The sequence below is a fragment of the Dermacentor variabilis genome, chromosome 7 (genome assembly GCF_050947875.1).
Source record: "Dermacentor variabilis isolate Ectoservices chromosome 7, ASM5094787v1, whole genome shotgun sequence".
NCBI lineage: Eukaryota > Metazoa > Arthropoda > Arachnida > Ixodida > Ixodidae > Dermacentor > Dermacentor variabilis.
The window spans coordinates 52702680-52720412 of NC_134574.1; the positions used below are offsets into that span (position 1 = coordinate 52702680).

At 44.1% G+C, this 17733-nt stretch overlaps 1 protein-coding gene across 1 annotated transcript in view; it reads right to left on the reverse strand.

Annotated features, from left to right (window-relative positions):
- Positions 1-12873: 12873 nt before the first annotated feature.
- Polr3B (RNA polymerase III subunit RpIII128) overlaps positions 12874-17733 on the reverse strand; it is a 47596-nt gene continuing 42736 nt past the window's right edge. Inside the window, exon 7 of the mRNA XM_075698445.1 lies at positions 12874-13868. The gene's annotated coding sequence lies outside the window, so the exon portion shown is untranslated. The remainder of the gene's footprint in view (positions 13869-17733) is intronic.

Below are 17733 nucleotides of genomic sequence, written 5' to 3' on the forward strand. Positions count from 1 at the left end.
ACCAACGAGCCCATCAGCGTGTTATAACTAAATTAACTAACACGGCGTCACGAACTCACAGGTAAACATGAACACATCTCGCTCGATGACAGTGGAAACTGCCTGTGAGAACGTTTGAGTTAGGAATCGCGGCAGCAGCCGCGAGCCAATTGACCTCCGTGCATCTGTCGCTTCAAGATGTACGAAACGTCGAAAGTACTGTGCGTACGAAGCTACCGGCACTAAGCGCACTGTGCAAACATCGCAGATTGCTTTGAAGATGAGGAAGTGGCCACGTCGCACATCGCTTTCAAGACACACAAGCGCCGGCAACGCGTCCCTACGGCGTCCGCGATTCGCGTGGCCAACGCCGTAGTAGATGCCGCGGTTGTCTCCACTCTGTACTACTGCCTGCAAATATACGTCAAACCGGCTATCCAGTTTAACCGGAGGGAAGTGAATCCGGTCTCGAAAACCGGTTATCCGGTTATCCGGATTTTAAGAAACGGATATTGAGGATATCCGATTTAAAGAAGTACTGACACAAAAATTGAAGTTGAGATAACTTGTGAGATCGATTTAGTTGGTCACACACACATCGTCTATAAAATATCAGCGGTGAATATCGCTTAGAACATAATTAAAATCAATTTTAAAGTACGTGCGCGCAGCCAACCGCAAAACAGAGCACCTCGCGACATTGACATCAAGCGGGATTGTAAATAGCCAAGAAAACGCTACGTCATGTACGGCTACGTCACGAATTTTCGTTGGCTGCCATGCGGCTTACATGTGCTCTTCTGCTCTGCTGTTGCTTGTTCTAGCTGTTGTAGTGGGACGCTCTCCGTGTCGCTGCAACTGCAGTTTTTGTCGTGTCCATCGGGATATTTCCCACACTATCAGCTTGACTGCGCCGCCACAACGTTCAACGCCGATTTGTTGTGTCTTACCGATGCGAGGGTTTTGTTGAGGTTCGTCCTCGCCATCGCCGGCCGCAGTATCTGAGTCGCTAAGTGATTGGCCACGTCTAAAGCGCGAGACACATGGTGCGATCTGTCGTACGGCGCGTCGTATGCGACTTGCCGCATGCGGCGATTCGGGACACATGGTGCGAATGAGCGAGCGGCGGGTAGCTCCGCCCAGAACCGGGGCCCCTGCGTGGAAGTTCGGAATGCTACGTAACTTCGAACAGAAAGTGAAAGAAACCGTATTTGCACAGCTATCTTGTTTGAAACAAACGATGACAATATAAACACGTCTATGCGAGCACTGTAGACGTGTTTCCGCAAGGCCGCGTTAGCAGTATCGGATCCGTTGACAGCCGCCGATGGCCAGGAGCCGGCTGGCATAGCTCGCTGGGCCATCGAATCCGACACCGGTTGCGCTTGTGACATGATCGCTTGCAGCTCGTATAATGAAGCGCCTATGTTAGTCGGCACAACGTGCACACAGTTATGTCACGCTTAAATTGCAGCACATTTGATTTCATTGGCGCCGACAGAAGCGAACGAGCATGCCAGGCGAGCTTGCGATCGCTGGGAGACGATGTAGGCCTAGCTCGCCGGCCGTCTATCCGGGGCCGAGGGTCCTTGCGATGCGTCTGCAGCTCGTAATAAAGCGCCTAAATTCGTCAGCACAATCAATGCCTAAACATTTATGTTTCTCTTACGTGAAAATACGGTTAGTTTCCCCGGTGCCCTTAGTAGCGATGAGTAAACACGCCAGTCAGGCGAGCCGCTTCTATACAGACGATTGCTGGCGCGCCTGCGCTTACCGCGTCCGAGTAGAAATCACGCCGACGATTTACTATTTCGCACAACGTCTTATAACTCGCACTTTTTCGAGGTCACTTTATTCTAGAAGTTATTTCGTGTCAGAAACAAATTGTAGCCGATTTATATGTCGCCGTCAGCGGCGAAAGAGGCCCGCGTTTCGACCAGGGAGAAAAAAAAAACACAAGATCAGAGCGGCGACGAGGCGCCCGCTCGCCGTCCCCGCCGGGTCTACCACGTGGCCATGACGTTCACGCTACCGGCGCTGTCATTGGCTGCGGTCGTCCGACCGATGTGGCAGTCGCACGACCACGACCTTGTTCAGCAAGTTGGTCGCGCACGCTGGCGGCGCGTCAGAGCATACGTCATGGCTTTTTGCGAACACGTGACCACTTTGTTTACATTCCCGTTTCTCCCGTCTCGTTGCTCTCTGGAACCGAAACTTCGACTGGTCGCCACAAAAATACACTGCAAATAATTACCTGTCGCGCTCTGAATTAAATGAGGTTTCGTGCCGTGATTACTGGGTCATTAACTACTTATTAAAGCAGAAAAAATCACGTGGATTTTTTTTGTGTCTGTACTCCTTTAAACATAGAGTTTCTCACTACATTACCTAGAGGGAAATCTGGCGCTGCTGCGCTGTGGTATGCATGGGAATGCCGGTATATTGTGACTTCGGATTGGCATTGTTCTCGGAGTGACAGGACACCTTGAAAACGCGCTTGGCAAACATCGTTCCGCCTGTCACAATGATTCATTTTCTGCTAAAACAGCACGTAAAACGCTGCTTTGGTTTTATTATTACGCAAAAAAACATGTTTTGTTTAACTATAAGAACTTCTTATTGCATGTACGATTGTATGTTACATAAAAAGTATCAGCGGGCTGCTAAAGTTGGAGGACAGACGACAAGGTTCGCGCATGCTTTGAAACAGTTTGTCGTCTGTTATTGCTTTTCTTCGCTTGGTCATGCATTGTAGGTGAGTAAAGATGTAATATGCGTGAATGGAAACATTTTATGAAGGTTTTTCTTTGAGAACGCGTTATTTGTGTAGCCATATCCACGTTTTAGACGAAGCCTCGTACAACACCAGCCAACACGAGCCTCGCAGACACATATACCGTCATTCCCATGACGGCACGGTGCCCCCTTAAGAAACTCCCATAGACGGTGGCGCCAGATTTCCCTCTAGGTGTTATAGTGAGAAACTCTATGCCTTTAAATAACCGGTTATCCGGATATTAGAATATTCGATTTCACTACATTTTCCTGCTCAAATTAATCCAAGCGCCAGCTGTCTTAGTCCAAGCGCCAGTGAATTTAACCCAACTGCCACACATTCATTCTCAGCGCCAAATAATTTATCTACTCACCACATATTATAATTCTAAAGCCAGTGAATTTAATACAATGTAAAGAAGCATTTGCGGAGGTGTTCTAACATGTTCGAAATAATCACGGAATGTTATAATTTTGTGCCGACCAAACATAACTGAAGAGCTTTCTTGATGAGCATTCTCATGTGACAACAAATATTCCTTTCCTGCGCGATACATGATTAAATATTGAACTGTTATGGACATTACTGCCATGAACAGGTCATGTAAAATGTAGGTATTTGATGGCTTTGTTAACATGCATTAAAAAAAAGGGGCGTCCAGCAACAAACCGTTGATTTCTAAAGCTCATAAAAAAACAGGCTAAAAAGAGGGTCACCTGACCTCTCATCATTTTGTTTTCTACAACGCTCGTTGGCACGCATAATAAATGAACGAGCTTCGAATAATCTGTGCGGCCATAACCCCCTAACGTTCCTGAGGTCGCGTTGAAGAGGGTGTTACGGGATCTCACGTAACATTCGCCAGCATATTCCTCATTCTCAACTCTATTGACATGGATATCAAACGATCGGGCTTCGAAGGAGCTCTGTGATAGTGCCCACGGAGGGTATGCTAGACCACAGAGTGAAGGATGTAAGGTGGCCTTGTGTGACTTTCGGAAGCCCACATGTGATTCACAAACACAGTGAGAGTGTTGTCAAACGAACGGGAATCGCAAGAGCTGTGAGATGGTACACACGTAGTGAACGTCAAATCACGTGGGAGACGCTGTCCCGTGACCTCACGTATATTTCGATGGTCCATGCGTGATTCCCAACTATACTGACATGAGTATCAAACGATCCGGATTTGACATCACGTAACTTTAGCCTGACCATAGGAAAGTACCAAACATGCTGACATGGATATCAAACGAACGGGAAAATCAAAAGCTATGCAATAGTATACACGTAGTTAACGTCAAATCACATCGGATAGGGTGCCACGTGGCCTCGCGTATCTTTCGCTAGCCCATACATGATTCCCTACCAAGATGACACGGATATCAAACGATCGTGCTTCGAACAAGGTCTGCAATGGTGTGCACGTCGCGTACTTCAGACCACGTGGAAAAGAGTCACGTGACATCACGTAACTTTGGCCAGACCATGGTTAATTACCAACCATGCCGACATGGATATCAAACGAACGGGAAAATAAAAAACTATGCGATGGTACACACGTAGTTAACGTCAAATCACGTGGGAAAAGGTGTCACGTAACCTCACGTATCTTTCGCTAGCTCATGCATTATTGCCAACCATACTGACATGGATATCAAACGATCGGGCTTCGAACAAGGTCTGCAATGGTGTGCACGTCGCGTGCTTCAGACCACGTGAAAGATAGCCACGTGACATCACGTAACTTTCGCAAGCCCATGGGTATACCTTCCAACCACTTCGACATGGATATCAAACGAACTGGAATCGAGAAAGCTACGAGTTGGTGCCCATGTAGCGAAACTCAGATCAGGTGGCGAAGGGTGTCATGTGACCTCACATAACTTTCACAGGCTCGTAGATGCTTCTCAACCATATTGACATGGATAGCATACGTATTCAGAAGGAGTGTTATAAGACCTCACGGGGCTTTCTCCAGTAATTTTATGATTTACAAACATACTGGCAGTGGTGTAGCTAGGTCGTCTGGCACCCGGGGCCCTTAGCTCTTCTGTCACCCCCCCCCCGGGTGTAGTCGAGGAAGGCGAGGATATCGACAATGGTCGGGTGTCTTCAGACGTATATGACACCCCCCCCCCCTACTGGCCCCGTGCACCCGGGGCCCACGGCCCCCCGGCCCCCCCTGTTGCTACGCCACTGCATACTGGTATGCATACTAAATGATTAGGAGTCGAACAGTCAGTGTGACTTTTGGCACGCAACACCACGAAAATGGAGGTGAAAGTGCGTCAGCGATGCAAACCACCATATTGAAAACAGCTGGGCTACTGCAACCAGTCCAAGCGTCCACGACCCCATTTGCCCAAATCGGGATGGACTTTCTCGGACCATTCCCGACTTCCAATACTGGCAATAAGTGGGTAATAGTTGCCACCGATTACCTGACATGCTATGCAGAAACCAAGGCCCTTCCAAGTGGCACCGCAGTCGAAGTAGGGCGATTCTTTATTGAAAACGTGGTTCTGAGGCACGGTGCACCAGCGGGGATCATAACGGACAGCGGGACTGCCTTAACGGCTACACTTCTAAAGACTGTGCTTAGCCTCAGCGGCACGGCTCACCGAAAGACCACAGCCTATCACCCGCAAAAGAACGGCCTCACAGAACGCTTGAACATGACTATCGCCGACATGCTGAGTATGTACGTAGACGTGGAGCACAAAAATTGGGATGACATTCTACCGGACACCACATTCGCTTACAACACTGCTTAACAGAAAACAACGCGAAAGACACCATTTAGCCTTCTTCACGGCCGTGAAGTGACGACAATGCTGGATGCGATGTTGCCACATGATTGCGGTGATATAAGCACGGATGCTGAAGCTTTCGCTCAACGTGCTGAAGAAGCGAAACAACGCGACCGCGTCAGAATCACCCGACAACAGGACTACGACGCTCGACGCTAGTCTACGGCGCCGCTACATCACATACCAGCCAGGTGATAAAGTGTGGGTTTGGAGTCCCATCCGTCGGCGAGGGCTTTCAGAAAAGCTACTCAGGCGGTACTTTGGTCCGTACAAGGTTTTATGGCGCCTCGGCGACCTGAACTACGAGGTCATCCCTGACAGTCCTACTTCCTCCAGGGCGAGGCAATGTCTACCAGAAGTTTTGCACATTGTGCGCATGAAGCCCTATTGTTCGGAAGGAAGTGCCCACACCTCGTCTGACATCTTCCTGCCGCTAGGTGAGCATCGGGACGATGCTCTGTCTGGAGGGAGGCAAATTCCACATCCAGTACGCGGCACGTAGAGAAGGACGAAGATCTCGCGCATTGCGGAACAGAAGTGGTCCCTGCGCGATCGTTTTTCAGTTGGCCTGCAATTGAAGTGTCTTACCCTTTTTTAATCAGTTCCTGCTGCTTGTGAACCATGACAATATCAATGTCCAAGGAGGTGAAAATAAATGAAATATATGATTGGGAAACACCCAGGGGCCTGCGAAAGTTATGTGGGGTAATGTGATATCCTTCGCCACCTAGTCTGAGGTTCGCTACGTGGGTACCACCACATAGCTTTTTCGATTCCCATTCATTTGATATCGATGCCGGTATGTTTGCAAATTAACCATGCGCTTCCGAAACTTACATGACATTGCGTGACTCTTTTTCACGTGGTCTGAAGTATACGACGTGCATACCGTCGCACAGCTTCTTCAAAGCCGGTTGGTTTGATATTCATGTCGGTATTGTTGGCAAAGACCCATGAACCTGGAAAAAATTATGTAACGTCACGTGACACCCTTTTTCTTGTGGTTTCACGCGCGTACCATCACAGACCTTGTTCGAAGCCCGATCGTTTGATATCCATGTCAGTATGGTTGGGAATCACGCATGGGCTAGCAAAAGATATGTGAGGTCACGCGTACCTTTTCCCACGTGATTTGACGTTAACTACGTGTACACCATCACATAACTTTTCACTTTCCCGATCGTTTGATATCCATGTTGGCATGGTTGCTAATAACCCATGGTCTGGCTAAAGTTACGTCATGTCACACGACTCTTTTCCATGTGGTCTGAAGTATGCTGAGTGAGTACCATCGCAGACTTTGTTCGAAGCCCGATCGTTTTATATCCATGTCAGTATGGTTGGCAATCACGCATGGGCTAGCGAAAGATACGTTAGGTCACGTGACAGCCTTTCCCACGTGATTTGACGTACGTTAGCTATGTGTACACCATCGCATAGCTTTTGATTTTCCCGTTCATTTGACATCCATATCTCACTGCCTTTGTGAATCACGTGTGGGCTTCCGAAAAGTATGCAAGGTCACGTGACATCCTTTACCATGTGGTCTAGTGCACCCTTCGTGGGTACTATCACAGAGCTCCTTCAAAGCCCGATCGTTTGGTATCCATGTCAGTATGGTTGAGAATCAAGAATATGCTGGCAATCTTACGTGAGAGCTCGTAACACCCTCTTCCACGTGATCTCAGATGCATTACGTGGTTGTAATCACATAGATTGCTCGAAGCTCATTTATTTGATATCCATGTCAACGGGCCTTGTTGAAAACAAAATGATGATAAGTCACGTGATGCTCTTTTAAACTTTTTATCAGCTTTAGCAATCAACATTTTGTTGCTGGATGCCGCTTTGTTTCAATGCATGTCAGCAAAGCTATCAAACCAGCTAGTTTTGCAAGACCTATTCATGGCAGTAATATAGTGTCCATAACAGTGCAATATTTCGATGCTGTATCGCACGGGAAAGGCCTTTTTGTAGTCACATGACAATGCTCTTCAAGAAAGCTCTTCAGTTATGTTTGGTGGGCGGAAAATTATAACATTTCGTCATTGTTTTGAACTTCTATAACACCTCTGCAAATGCATCTTTGGATTAAATTCACTGGCGTTAGGATTAAAATATGTGGCGTGTAGAATAAATTATTTGGTGCTGGGATTAAATTGACTGGCACTTCAACTAAAATAGCTGGCGCTTGGAATAATTTGCGGGTTAAAAACTGTAGTTCTATTTTAGAGAGCACAGCAATGCGGAAAGATAAATTTAAAACGAAAGGTAATGTTAATGAGACAGGAAATCGTGTTGGCATGAGCGGTTGCAATAATAACTACAAATCTAATACAAAAGAGTAAGAGAGGTAATTTGGGCACAAGTATAGATGAACGAATACCAGGGTATCCGAATAACTGGCTATCCGAATATCCGGTTGCTGATAACCGATTTACCAACTGCATAACCGATCACTCCGGTTTTCCGGTTTTCAAATTCGAATAACCGGTAAATCGAATAACTGTATAACCGGTTTTTCCGCAAAATCGGTTTGATGTTGCTGCACTACTCTGTATGGAGCGGCAGGCGAGGACATCGAGGCACCTTGGCAGCTGCCAGATAAGAACACCCCTCCCCCATCGCCTGACCCATCTCGTGCTCCACAGGAGAGGGTACGCATCCGGGCTGCATTCTGCAGTCGCGTACGCGCGATTGAACCGACTTCTCCGGCTTACCTTCACACGCTTTCACTCATATGGAACCTCACGGCTATGGTCAGAAATGTGCCTGGAGTGTCCATATAATTGCTATAGCGATAAAACCACAAGCCTGTTCACATACTAGAAACGTCAACATGCAGCATAATATTCCAGAACATAGAAACAGATCTGCAAATGCACTGCAACTTGGACACTGTCAAAGGTGCAAATATAAATACAACAGTGCATAAGCACTATGAAAGCAACCTGAACACCGAATGCACATTCAAGCTGTGTTCACAACGTAACCACAACTTCAAGACCCAGTACGTAAGTAAACATTTTGTACGAATTCCCTCAATGCATGCAAGTAGGCTTACAGCTCCGGACCTAGTGAACACAGCACTTCACACAAGACAAGACTCATGAAGCAACAAAGAGAGTTTGGGAGCATCGCGAACATCGCCCCACATTTCACACGCAGTTCCGATGTTTAACACTCAGTACATTCATAACCGTCAATTTGGCTATCAGAACGCACAAAATTGAAACTAGGAGGCCCTCTCGAAGTGACATTCTGCATACACCACCCAGCAGCAGACAGGCAGCGTCACTGTGGCCAGTGTACTGCGACAGCGAGGGGCCAAGTGACACAATGTGCCAGCGGCCCGCCACTGGATGATGTATGCAGACCGTTGCTTCGCAAGCCACAGCGATATAGCCTCCTTGTTCCGGTTTCGCATTCTCTGATAGACGAATTTTGTCATGCCACAGTTCCATGGGTAGTCATATTTTTTCCAGATCCAAAAGTTGATATAGCTTATGCAAACAGCTCGCTTCAAACTGCCGATTATGGTGAGCCTGCTGATATTGAAAGTTTAAAAGTTAATCATAGACTTTTTTTATTAGTGACTAATTACCTCATATCATGCATTAGGTACTTCATGGTCTCTACCACTCATGGCATGTCTCCAAAGGAACCGCCCTTTTATTTCAAAATTGCTATTATTAAATATATTACTAAATGTCTTCGCACACGGTTTGAAAGCAACCAGCTGGCCAATCCAGTGATTCTATTTATTTGCAGTAAATAAATAACTAAATAAATAACTTTGCTGAAAACCTACCCCATGAAAGTTGAAAACAAGTCTCAGTAGTGAGTAATGCATTATGGTCATAAAACAAATGTATTAAGTTGCATCTATTTGCATCATCTGATTCATTGCCAGACTTAAGTTCTCCACCTACAAGTTATGAGCTAGCAATGTTTTTTCTAGAGCATTTGCATACTTTGTGATTGAAACCTCAAGGCACACTTGAGGCTTTGCACCTTCACACTGAACAAGTAAGAAAAATGGCATAACTAGGTTAGACATATAATATGCTTGAACAAACTTTGCTTGCAATTTTCAACAAAATTATTTATACTTCTATGGCATTCTATCAGAACTCCATCTCCAATGCAGACCTAGCTCCCATGTACACTCAAGTGAGACTGCCCAAAAAGCCACTTGCAGAGCACAGGCATCTCATTAACCTAACTATTGGGTGAGGTTAACTTAACGTAACATAGCTGAATTCAATATGATACTTCGCATTGTTGCTTACCTTGTTTGAACGATAAATGAAATGTAGCAAAACCAGCCGTTTCTACAGAATCTTGCTTCTTCGATGGCATGGAGCACGTACTTGATAGCATAATTTTCTACCAATGACCACACAACCACAGTAGACACATAGGCAGAAGAGCGCAAATTCTGTCAATGTGCTCGTCCTGTCAATGTGTCCTTGAGTGGTCTTTTTACACATAGACAATTATGCGATCAAATATGCCATGTGTCCTTGAGTGGTCTTTTTACACATAGACAATTATGCGATCAAATATGCCTCAACTAGCCCACCAAAAGTTCTGGTGGAGCACATACAATGATGATTCCTTTCATTCTTCTTTCAGTTAAACACTGAAGCTACAGGAGAACTGGCACACATTTTTGTGTTCAAAACTTTACCATGAGCTTTTTGCACATAAATGGATGACACTTAGTAATCACGAAGGATTAAACACCCATAAGATATTTTGCTTCTGATACTGAAGTTCCTCTTGAAATGCCTGGCATCAACGTTATCATGACATTGACAGAGAGCAAAATTTGCCAATGTTGTGCACCAATAAGGCTAAATTTGATGATGTTGCTCATGAAAAAAAAAAAATGTGATGCATATTTTTTTCCTGGCTCTGCTTGTGTGTGGTTGCCAGAGTGAAATTGGAAACAGAGCAAGCCAGTGTACCATATTTACTCACATAATACTTGCATTCACATAATACCTGCGCCCATCCCCACATTGGCAATCAAAAAATTATATTTTTCCTCGAGTATTCATTGTGTCCTCGAAAGTTGCTGCAGTGACTGCCTGCATGGCAGCCAAGCTGAGGTTTCCGCCACTTCCTTTCTGAACCTTTTCCGTCACCGCAATACACAAATGTGCAAGCACTCAAGACTCCAAATCCAGCAACAAAAAATGCACAGTGTGAAAAATTCAGGCAACACATGCAATTCGCTGCATAATCTAAGATAATCTGATGACTATAAATTAGTTTGAATAAAGGTCCTTAAGAGTTCGTGCTTGTGTAGAACCTGTGTGTGCTCTTATTACAAAGGTAGGTGCTGTGTAGAAGTAATTTTAAAATCAAGCTTTCTCTACAAACCCTCTGGGACTTCCATGAACATGGCTGCTGGCTGGATTCTGCTACTGCCTTTCCAAACAGCTTGCACACAGGACAGCACAACCATCTTTACTATGCTTATTGGTGCCCAGGCCGCTGGCCTTGTTTTCTACAAAATTACTCAGTGACAACAGAAATGATACCTAAATATCCTCATTACGACAAATATACGTCACCAAAGATAAATTCCTTTAATAAAGCAAAGCTTCCTCACCTTTCTATGCCTACTTTCCTAAAGCATAAGGTCACAATTGCACATATACTTCTACTGTACCGTCGCCCACTACCTACGATATAATCCCCCGTACTGATGATGATTTTCATATTATGGCACATATCCACAATGGCGGTTTGGCCAAGATGCAGGGCAGAAATTGGCAAACAAAAGGAAACATAAGAGTTGTCACAGTTGTCATTTATAGCATTTCATTAAGTGCTAAATGAAGCTTCGCTTGGTGTAGATTCTAATATCTGCGTTGGATCTGCATATTTTCTTTGAGCTTGGAGGGGCTGGCATGAGAGCCATGATTTACAGCCACTTCATTTTTTTATTCACCTGGATCATTATCTCAGAAAGATTTTCCCGCATAGTTATCGCACTCCCCAAATTTGAACCGATATTCTGCGAAAAGTGCAAGCATTATGCAAAAAGATATGGCACTTTGATGTCATGACGTGTCTACCTCCTTTGTACCAAAACAAACTCATTCACCAGAATCAGTATTACATACTCGAGGACAACTTCCTGTGGCAATGAAAGGAAAGCTACGTACAAGGGTGGACCTTCCGAAGCTCTGTTATTGCACCAAGTATTCTCATAGCATTTGACAGCACTTTGTTATGTTAACAGATAATGAATCAGCATAGCTTCCACATGTGACGGTTTCTCATTTGCCCAAATGTGGAAAAGTGGGGAAATAAGTCTAGTTTAACAGTTAGTGGTGTATATTGTCTTATGTTCCTGTTGTAAATAGGATGTTTATGTTATATGTTCTACGGCGTCAACTAACATGAATGAGAATGTGTGACTATTTTTAGGAGTGCTCATACCTGCGTACATTTTGCCTCCATAGCTTTCCCTTTCTTGCATTAGAAAATTGTCAGCGAGTATAGGAACAAATACAATGAACGAGCGATTTTCCAGATCACTGCTTTTTCGGACATGCCCAATAATTCGGATACCTTCGCGGCACCGCCATGTACCTCATAGAGTCAATCTATAAGAACATCCGAAATTTCTGACAAAAACCCTTTGCCATCCGATTTTCTGGACTTCTTGCCGTGGCCGCGGGTTTGAAACGGCATTAATTAAAGCCACCACTGCCACCCTTTTGATTGCATCGCCGCCGCAAACCGGCGCTCTCGCACGCAGATTCGCTGGCAGCCGTAGCCACCATCACGGTTAACGCTAGAGCTAGCTGTTTTGATGTTCGCTACGAAGCTTCTTGCTATTCGGTGGCGTGCTTTTCATTGAAAGGCTTCGCCATTATCAGCAATGGTGCCGACTCCGCCTTTGTGATCCTTGCCAATGACTTCTAAGCTCGGAAAGCACAACACGTTGCGTAATGCTGGTTCCAGAAAATTTGCTTCGCCTTAATACAGCTGTGTTACGCGGCGAAGCATACGCGAATAATTGCGGTTAAGCATACCAAGAATGGGAAGGGGCAACTGTCACGGGACAGTGTGCATGCACACGCCATCTCCTGTCACAGTACGAGCATCGACATGCCCAATAAGTAAGCCGCCAGGCCTAAGAGCTACTTTGGATGTGCCTGTGGTGATTTGCCCTTGGGGGCAGTAAAAGGCATGCATTCATGTTTTTCAGACTGCCCGATATTTCGGAGGCTTTCGTGGCCCCTAGGGAGTCCGAAAAATTGAAATCTTGACTGTAAACAGTACAAGATATAAATAATCATTTATTGACATCATCACATTTCTGCAACTGAAGGCACAAAATGCTCGCCAAAAAACCCAGATAATTGAAAAATCTTGCTTCTTTATATTTCATGGTGCAGGAACTGCTCGGAGCTGTTTTGATGAATTTCGCCAAAAGTGACAGTAGAAAAAGAAATGGCACTGCATTACAGCATCTCAGCTGAGTGCACCTAATGTGCACTAATCTACGACATCTAAACCAGATAGTTGAAAACTAATCTGAATACGTCTTTCAGAAACAAACCAAAGGCCTTTCCAGAAATAAAGAAATATATCCTAATCTGTGTCTGCCTTATCTGAATATGCAAACAATGTCTCAAACAAATGTGTCAGGTTACACAATTAAAACAGCTGCGAGCTGTATGCGCATTTGCACACTTATTACAAAACAAGAAATACTATATTTGCAGTACAACATCGTGACATTACAGTAGAAATTTACCCATATCCTCATCAATGACGAGCTCTCGTCTCTGAATTTCATGGACATTAAATCGCTTTTGCATGAACAGCTTCTCCTTTAGCATCAATAGAAACGCAATCTACTCGTGGACAGCTGAAGCAAAATGTAAATCATAGTGAGGACATTTTCCTCTTAAGAGGTACCTCCTCATTCGTCACACTTAACTTCCAAACCAGGCTCTCACACCACTCTTGTCCAGTAAAAAAAGCCATGCAACAGCTCTCATAAACGAGACATGCATTGTAGTGAGCCAATGCAGACGGCCATCTCTTGCATATTTAAGTCTTGCCAGCCTGGATAACAAACTTTTTGGCAAGGTCCAATGACGTTCAAAGAGTCAGCGTCCTTGATTGAAGACAAGCATGGGTGAAGTTCATTGAATCTGGCAGTGAACGACCAGTGATGGTGATGGCTTCAAGCTGTCAGTGGCATGACAGTCGGCTGATTCCTTCCTGATGGAAACTTGAACAGATGACGGCAACTGATGAGGATCCTGCAAAAAGTCACAGGTGGTGTGCATACACCACAAGTCATTTCAGTTCAGTTCAGTTTATTGTCCTTAAAGACCCCCAGAGGGGGTATTACATAAGGGGTGGGTTTAACATAAGTTCCACATCTGGTACACTTCATTAGTTATATTCAAAGCGATCAATCACACGCTGCAGGAATAAAGGCAAGCAAGTGATGCTAACAATGTCAGCAGGAAGGCCATTCCAGTCTTTAGCTGCTCGAGGAATGAACGAGGCGGAAAAATGACTGGTTCGGGCACGCGGGCGTGCGACTTGCTGCAGATGACTGGTGCGGTGAGAGATGCGTGCCGCAGGAATGATGTATGGTGCATGATGAAGGGTACTGAAAAAGAACTTGTGATAGAGCTCAAGACTGGCAATGCATCGGCGATTAGATAGTAGTGTTAGTCCGGATTGTGTTTTAAGTGCGGAAATACTGACATCATATGAATATTGTGAGTGAATAAACCTAGAGCGTAGTTCTGAACAGATTCAAGTGAGGTGATAAGATATGTTTGGTGCGGGCTCCAGATGGCAGATGCATATTCAAGTTTTGCCCGAACAAGGGACTTGTAGGCAAGCAGTTTTACGCTTTGAGGTGCCTGGCGGAGATTAAGTCTTAAAAAACCTAGTGTTTTATTAGCAGATGAATTGATGTTTGAAATATGTTTATGCCAAGACAGATCATTGCATACAGTGACACCTAGGTATTTATCGGACTCTGCTAGTTCGAGAGGCATGCTTTGGTAGGGAAATACCAGGGGATTACTGCTACAAGTGAAAGACATAACTTTACATTTTTGTACATTAAGTTTCATTAACCAATCGTCACACCATGTTAGTAAGTTGGCGAGGTCTTTCTGCAGGGCTGTTTGATTGCAGGTGTTACGTACAGTGCGATAAATGACACAATCATCGGGGAACATTAGGATATTATAGGACACATGTGAAGGTAAGTCATTAATATATATTAAAAATAATAGAGGGCCAAGAACCAATCCTTGAGGGACGCCTGATGTTACTGGCACAGGGTTAGATAGGTGATTATTTACAATGACAGATTGGGAGCAGTTGCTAAGAAATTCAATGATCTAATTCAAATCATCAGGATGCAAATTAAGTCTTGTAAGTTTCAATATTAGACGTTGATGAGGAACTTTATCGAAGGCCTTAGAGAAATCTAGGAAAATTGCGTCAGTCTGTATGTTACTGTCAAGGTTAGTGTGAACATCGTGCAGGAAAATGGCCAGCTGTGTTTCACAGGAAAAACCTTTGCGGAATCCGTGCTGGACGGGATGGAAAAAGTGATTCAAGTCAAGAAAATTCGTGATAAGAGAGTAGATGACATGTTCCATGATTTTGCAGGGGACACTTGTTAGGGAGATGGGGTGTTATTAAAGAGGCGAGTTTCTGTTACCTGATTTGTGGACTGGAACGACCTTCCCAATTTTCCAGTCATCTGGAATGCAACCTGAAGAAAGAGACTGGGCAAATATCAAAGAAAAATATGCTGCAGAAATATGCTTAGTGTATTTTTTTAATTTTTGAGTTAATCTCGTCCATGCCGGATGATGATGAACACTTGATTTTGTCAATGATCACACAAATAGCATCTACATTGAAAGCAATGGCTGGCATTGACGAGTTTATACTAAGCAATGACGAAACGGGAGGCACATTAGATTCGTTTGTCAACACAGAAGCAAAGGCCGAATTAAACACGTCGGCGCAATCGGAATCATTAATAATTTCGTTCGATTCGTTAGTTATCTTAATAGTGCGTGTTTCGCTATTGTTTATAACTCTCCAAAGTTGCCTCGGGTTATTGATTAATAGGTTTGGTAGATTATTGTGATAAAAGGAGTGTTTAGCGTGACGCAGTGCGTCAACGTAGCTCTGTTCGGCTTCATAATATTTATCCCATGTGCATGGGCGTCCTCTCTGTTTGGCGGCACGATACAGATGTTTTTTTGTGTGTTTTGTTTTCTAGGCGTTTTAAGTCCTTTGTGTACTATGGTTTTTGCTGATAAGAATGAAAGGTGACTTTAGGAATAAATTTATTTGCAAGATCACTTAGTTTGCTTTTGAATTGGTCCAATTGCTGTTAACGTAATGGTCTTGAAAAGTCGATTCGAATACAGGAAAAAATGTATTCATAGCTTCAGTTATAGCTTCATAATTTCCTTTGTCGTATAGACATACTGTTTTCTTAAAGGTATCCCGTGTCAACAAATTGAATGAAAAAGTGGCATGGATGACTTTGTGATCACTGATCTCAGGCAAATAATAAATGGATGAAAGGCTGTCAGGGTGGTCGGTTAGTATGAGATCGAGGACGTTAGCAGTTTGCTGCGAAATCCGGGTTGGTTCAGTTACTAGCTGGGAAAGGTTAAAGTTAAGGCAGAAATCGACAAAATTCTTGGCCTCTGTGTGTCCGGATACTGAGAATGGTTGCATGGTACACCAGTCTATTTGTGGGAAGTTGAAATCACCGAAGAGCAGGATTTGCGCATTTTGGCGGGTGGTTACCAGTTTGCTTATGACGTTAAGTTGATGACAGAAATCAGAAGTATCACTGGGCGGTCTGTAACAGATACCAAGTAGCACTTTTTTTGGATAAGTATGCATTATCACTCATAACATCTCAAGATCTGATGTAACGTTAATTAGCGAGCATGGCAACTGTTCGCGAACAGCGACTAGTACACCACCACCACGGGTTCCTGAACGGTCGTTCTGATAGAGGCAGAAACCGTGCAGGTCGGCTAGAACTTCGCTATCAGTAACGGCGCTGCTCAGCCATGTCTCAGTTAGTAATAGTATGTTGCTACCGGTTGATAAAACTATGTTCGACACCAATTCACGCTTTGGTCTGTATGCAAAGCGACTGCCAAGTATTACAGAAAACCACTGCTTAGAATATTGCACATTATGATGCTTTCACTTTTGTCATGATGTAGTGCTTGTAATGGAAGAGACAAGCCACAAGTGTTACTGAATAATGAATCTAACACCTTATTGTGCAGACTTGTGCCCAGAAAGCAAGGCAAGGAAATCAAGTGTTGATTGTCGTGAGCATGGTTGGCAGTCATCCAATCTAATCCCATAGCTCAAGTCGCTCCAGCATTTCCACATATATTCTAGAGCAAATGCTGGTGCTCACGCAGATTAGATAACATGCGACACTATTACAACACTACGACACGGGCAACACTAACTAGACGGCATTGCTGTTATTTTGGCAACAGTGCTAACAAAGTTTCAGATAAAATGTGCATGTATTGCTGCTATGTTATGTGCGAGTCAAATGCTAGTACCAGCAAACAGGTGTATATGGGGTGTCTTATGTTATCATTAACAGAATTTTTAAGAATCACCCATCACATGCAGCCCAATCAAACTTCCTGAGCTAAACTAACATTTCCAAAGTTTGCGAAGAAATGCATTGGTGTTTAAGTAACTTCCGAGCTGCAATGCATAAAAAGGTGTCTTGTTAAAGTATGTGCAACAACAATGCCTTTTAACAGCAAGTGTGACTGCACTTATATAAAAACTGGTGCTAGCTTCAAAATTTGTATCAAGTCTATGTGCCTTGGGCAATCACTGGCTTCAATATGTGCATTGAAATATGTGAACTAAAGTTATTAGTTGAAGAGCTAATTAGTGAAAAATTTTAAAGAGTCAATTATATGTACTGATTCCCAGTGTACATAATCTATACATTTTCAATTATTCCAGCACATCAAGTAAGTTTAGGCTAAATGCCACAGGTGTTCTTTAAAAGATCTGTTAAGGTTAAAATAAAAAACCCAGTACAGCCCTTGTATACTGACCAAGAAAGTAGTCGGA